The sequence below is a fragment of the Orycteropus afer genome, unplaced genomic scaffold (assembly GCF_000298275.1).
Source record: "Orycteropus afer afer isolate SDZICR_OR568_19922 unplaced genomic scaffold, OryAfe1.0 scaffold00330, whole genome shotgun sequence".
In the NCBI taxonomy this organism is placed as follows: Eukaryota; Metazoa; Chordata; class Mammalia; order Tubulidentata; family Orycteropodidae; genus Orycteropus; species Orycteropus afer.
Genome location: NW_006921917.1, coordinates 1,847,971 through 1,854,239, shown reverse-complemented (window position 1 = coordinate 1,854,239; position 6,269 = coordinate 1,847,971).

Genomic DNA, 6,269 nt, shown 5'->3' with positions numbered 1-6,269 from the left:
GGGGGGGGTCATTGTTATAAATATATTTATCATACAGTTTTTGCCAATTCAACTTTTTACAGTTGTATCAGTTATTAACAGCAATTGCAACAATTGATTGTGTAACCCTCTACCCTTAATCGATGTGATTTTTCCATTACTGTTAACCCCTTTTATCCCCCCTCCTTCCTGCCCCTGGTAACCACTAATAAACTTTGGTCTCTGTACATTTGCCTCTTCTTTGTCTTTTGATGTAAGTGAGGTCATACAATATTTGCCCTTTTGTGATTGACTTATTTTGCTCAGCACAGTATCTTCAAGCTCCATCCATATGGTAGCAAGTATTAAAATTTCATTTCTCCTACAGGCTGAGTAGTATTCTGTTGTGTGTTTGTATCACACTTTGTTTATCCATTCCTCCACTGATGGCCATTTAGGTTGTTTCCAGCTTTTGACTATTGTGAATAGTACTGCAATGACCACTGGTGTACAAATCTGTTTTGAGTCTCTGCTTTCAAGTCTGTTGGGTATTCCATACCTAGGAATGGAATTACTGGGTGATATGGTAGTTCTATTTTTAGTTTTTGAGGAACCGTCACACTGTTTTTCACAGTGGTTATACCATTTTGCACTCCCACCAGCAATGAATTAGGGTTCCCATTTCCTCACATCCTCACCAATATTTGTTAGTCTTTTTTTCCCCCCCTAAATTTTAGCCTTCCCAGTGGGAGTGTAATGGTATCTTATTGTGGTTTTGATTCAAATCTCTCTAATGGCTAATGATACTGAGCATCTCTTCATGTGTTTGGTAGCCATGTGAATGTCCTCTTTGGTGAAATGTCTATTCAAGCCCTTTGCTCATTTTATGATTGGGGGCTTGAATAATGTCTTTTAGAAGAATGAACACAAGGTTGATAGATGTCCCAAATGTCTTAACTTTTCCAAACTGCTATACCACTCTGTCATCTATACCATCAACTCCTCCTCCTCCCCTCAGTACTCTCCTTCCCATCTTAGGGTTCCATAATTCGCTGTAATGTCTCACAGAACTCAAACTGCCAAAGATATAGCTCATGTAGTTGTGGAGGCTGACAAGTCCCAGATCCATGGGTCAGGCGTCAGTCTGGAGAATTCTGCTCATTCATGTGGTTTTAGGGGCTGATGAACCCTTTGGTCAGATGACAGGCTGCTGTCTCACAAGGCTGTGGAAACTGGTGGATCAGGTCAGACATTAGGTTGCTGTCTCAAGTCACAAGAACCGGAGGACAGATGATCAGATGATGACGAACCACATACAGGACCCAGAGCCAGAGAGGGAACTTTGCCAGAGCATTCATATACATTGCATGTAACCATACCTTCAAGGAACTAATGAGTCACACCCTCTAGTGAGGCTTGACTCAAGATACATCCCACTTCAATCCTGCTTCATTAACATAATAGACACCTCACCCCAAAATGGCACATAACCACAGGCATAGAGACTAGGATTTACAATACATCACAAAATGGAGGACTCTGGGTAGATGGGCCGTATTAAGTAATTCACTGTACCACATTGAGTTATCTTTTTGTTTTTAAATGGTTGAAGTTTTATATATATTTTGGTTATTAGATTCTTGTTGGATATATACATTTTATGAAAATATTCTCCCAGTTGGTAGCTTGTCTTTTCACTTTCTTGGTAAAGTCTTTAATGAACAAAAATTTTTCATTTTTGTGAGGTTCCATTTATTTATTTTGTCTTTTGCTATTTAACTTGACTTTTAAAAGATTCTTTTAAATTGACTCTTTGGGGTCATTTTGAAGCTGGTGTGTGTCTAAAGTCCCTTGCATAAAGCCTCTCTCATGACACCAGATTGTCACGTTTATTTGTTCATTCATTCATTCTACATATATTTATCGAGCTCTTTCTAGTTACTAAATTCTGTCAGGGACTGGTGATACCAAGATCTGGAAGGTCTAGCCTCCCTTGAAGGAGCATATTGTCTAGGAGGAGTAGACGCAGGGATAAAGTGCCCTGGAGAGATGATAGTCATAGGGGCACTACTTGGGAGTGGTCAGTTCTACCTGAGGGAGGGAGGGAGCAGGGAGGTTTATGGGGAAGTCTTCATTGGTAACCCTTGAGAACTGTTTCTGGAAAGTTAGGAGTTTTCCTTGGTTCTTGGGGCAGAAATATGTTCTAGGCAGAGGGACTGAACAAGCAAAGGCCCAGAAGCCTGTGCCAGCACTGCTTGTGGAGAACTACAAGTAGTTTGTGCTGAGCATTAGTTATGGAGTTAACAATAAGTACTGGGTAAGTGGGATGAAGAGAAGGTGAGGGGTTGTGCAGATGAGGCCAGGTTGTTTATTTAGTGCCCTGTGCAAAAGGGGTCCAAAGGAAGAAAGGAAGAATGGAAAATGGCAGCAGAAATGGTCTGTATCACCTGAAGGGTTCGGTGAGGGCAGACGTAGGTCATGGACGTATTTCTGAGGGACACAGAGGATTCACTAATGTGCGTGGTCGGGCTCTTGGCAACCTTGACCCAGGGCCCAGCCACCAGTGTTACGGGCTCCTTTGCTTGGTAGGCCTAGTCTGTGTGAGCATTAGAGGTAAAATTTATTGTGATGGTGGGAGGTGTGTGTCTGGACAAGAGATGGAAGAGAAAAGCAACAAGACTCTTGTTTAACGGCATCCTTCCATCCATCCACCCACCCACCCACGCACCCATCCATCCATCTATTCAGTGTCATCTTCCTGTAGTTCACTGACACTAGGGAGGTTACTTAAAGCAAAAGATTTTATTTGAGAAAGAAAAGGAAAGGTACAGAAAGAGGAATCAAAACAAGTACCTTAAATGATGGGATTCAAAGAAATCTAAAGGAACTTAGGAACACTGAGAATATTACAATTTCTACCTGCCTTCCTGGGGTGCCTGCGTATAGTGACATACCTCTAACCAAACAAAGCAGCACCACTGAGCCAGTAGCTGACACTCTTGAACCACATGGAGTGACTTGGCAGCTCCTGTACGTTTCTGGGGCTGTCTCCTCCCCAAGCAACAGGTGTGTGCAGTGAAAATGTCTTTGGCTTCTAAAATAACTTTAAATTTAATTTTGGAATAAGTAATATGTTTACTTGGTTCGAACATCCAAAACTATAAAATGTAAAGTGAAAATTCTCCTTCTTATATACCCTCATTTTTTCATTTCCTTCCACAGCTAATCATTACTGTTTGTGCGTGTGTGTGTGTATGTCTTCCCAATTTCTTCATGTATATATAAGCAAATATGAGTAAATTCTTGTTCTCCCCTTTTCTGCACAAATTGTATCATCCAATACCTAGTGTTTTACACCTTACTTTTTCCCATTTGCCATTTTATCTTGGGGATCTTTCCCTGCCAGTTCATCTTTGTTCTTTTTCCAGATGCATAATATTCCATGTACCTTAAGTTATATAGCAAACCAATCCCCTATTGATTGGTGTTTAGAACTTTTCCAGTCTTGTTATTATAAATATTGCTGCAGTTACATAACGTTGTACATATGTCACTGCCCATATATGCAAGTATATATGGATGCATTCTAGAATAAAATGGATACTCTCTAGGGATAAATTTTTAGAATAGGAATTGCTGGGTCAATGTAAAATTTTTGCTAGATATTGTCAAATTCTCCTTCATCGGGGTTTTACTAATATAAATTCCCACGTGCAACTCACCTGCTCCCCTTCCGCCTTGCCGGCAGGGTCCGACAATCTAACAGGTGTTAAATGTATGTCGGCAGAATTTCAATTTGTGTTTCTTTCACAAGTGTGACTGAATAAATGCTTATAGCCATTTTTATTTTTGAACCATCTTTTTCATTTAAAATAAACTATCTTAAAAGCCCAAGCTAAGAGCTTCCCACACATATTGCAGAGTCTCTAGAATCTTTGAGAAAATATATACCTTTATTTAAAAAATAACTCCTGATATTCTTTGAAAATGAAATAGGTGCCACAAGTCACTGCAGAACAATATGAAAACATCGGAGATATTCTGAAATACATTTTTGGCAAATACAACGCAATCTGAAAAGATTAAAATCAGGCCCCCAGAAATTCATGACACTGTTTAAGAGGCAGCTTGACTGAGGTTAAAACAAACTCAGAGTTTTGGAAAATTGACATTTTTTTTAATTCCTATTTTATATATATATATATGTGTGTGTGTGTGTGTGTGTGTGTGTCCACCCAATAGCACCCTCTGCTCTCTTTCAGTCATGTAAAGAGCACAAAGAAGTCTGTATTAGCTGTCACTATGTCCTAAATAGCTCCTGTGTGGAGATTCCATTGTCTAATGGTCCCCAAATGGGCTCCATGACAGGAGTTCCTAGGTGGCAAATGGTTAAGCTTTTGACTATTAGTCAAAAGGTTAGTTGCTCAAACTCACTCAGAGATGCCTCAGAATACAGCCCCCAGGTCCGGCCATCTACTTCCACGAGGCCACATCCTTGCTGACCCTTTGGAGCACAGTTCTACCCTGGCACATGTGAGTTGAAGTCAACGGAAACTAACAACAGCAACAACGCAGGTATTTGGGAACCAGATAAGAGGTAGTGCACTAATTCTTACCCCACAGAGAGCAAACTTTGCAGAGAGAATTATAGGTTGCAGAGGCCTCAGCTGTTGGCATACCTGGGGTGTGAACAAGGACCTATTGAGAGAATAATTTTTAATCTTATAGGGTTGATTTATAGGCCTCAATAAATAGCAAATAGCTATTCCTGAATGACTTGCTCTTCAGGCAAGACCCAAGCTGAGGCTTTTATGGTGGTCTTCATCAAACACCCCCAACACAATCCAGGGTGGGGTCTTCAGGTGACCAGGCCTTGGTGAGCAGCCAAATGCACCTGGGTTTCAGCATCCATTGAGATAGTAGTGTCCCTTACAAGCACATCTGTTTTCTTCCCCACCCTTCCACACCCAACCCAACTTGGGAATCCACTTCAGAAACTGGCCCAGCTGGTATGGCCTCTAATGAATGGTTGGGTCATGAGGAGGATGACTTGGGCTGGGAAGGAGGCAGGAGACACTAGGGGTTAATATGCCCACATAGTTCTCTGCTGACTCAAGTGTCAGCTCTCAGGCTTCCCCTCCACTCCCTGGCTTCCAGTTTACCCTTGAGAACTCTGTTGTTGTTGTTGTTGTTACTGCCATCCAGTCAACCTGACTCATAGTGACCCCTCCTTGGGTTTCCAAGGCTGTATCACTACGGAAGTAGATTGCCCAACCTTCCTTCCGAGAAGTGGCCCTAGGACTCAAAATTTGGACCGCTTCTCAGCCCAGGGGACTTGGGAGACCTCTGGCTCCCAATTTTGGGCCATATGGCTGGCTTCAGCCTAAATCAACACTTCTGTTTCCTGATGTGGTCTCAGCTCCTAGGAAGACCCTTTTCTGTTACTTCCCCCAGAAATCCTGGGCCACAGTCACTGAGACCAACTTCTCCTTCAAAGAAGACCTTCTAGGCTGGCCATTAGGAGGCCGGAAGGAGGACTTAGAGGTGTGAAGGAGAGCCCAGCCAGGAGGGTTGTGGATGGTTACTGAGATTCTGAGAAACACAATTTGCTTTTGGCCTTGTGCTACCCCTTCTGCTTGTTCCTGAGAGCAAACTAGAGAATTCTGGGTGGGAATTGTGGCCTGGAGGAGTGCTGCTATTAGGCACCACCCAACAGGTCATATTCAAGCAGAGCTTCCTTATCATTAGGGAGGTCTACCTGGCCTCCAGGAGTATACCTGGCAGGAAAGTCTTCACTTCAGGGCTGGTGATACCACAGGAAGGTGGTTACCACCCATCTTTCTACTCTGTTTTGGTTGCTTGCATCTAGAGGAAGGGAGAAGTATCTGCTGAGGATACTCTCAGGGCCACAGTTGTGGGTTTTGGGGAAGGGTTTTTATCCACCCATTTTTGATTGGCGAGGACCTGAGGTTTTCATTTCAATCCAGGGCTCAGCTTCTAGGCTCAGCTCTACTTCCTCAGAGATCACTAGCTCCCAACAACCCTGTCTTACCTAGGCCCCCTACTGGCAGTGAGTTGCTGGAGGTGAAGAGAATGCCACTATACCTCTCTCTAATCCAGCACCACACTAACTACCCATCTTTGTCCCAGGTCCTCCCTCTGCCTGCCCACCCCACAGAGCTTGGTTGGACCAGGTCTGCACTGGGGGCCTCTGCTCCCTGCTGAGCCATGGCCAGCCCTGCTCCACAAGGCAGCTCCCAGAGCAGCTCTCAGGCTGGGCCTCTCTTGGCTCCCCCTTCAGGTGCCATCAC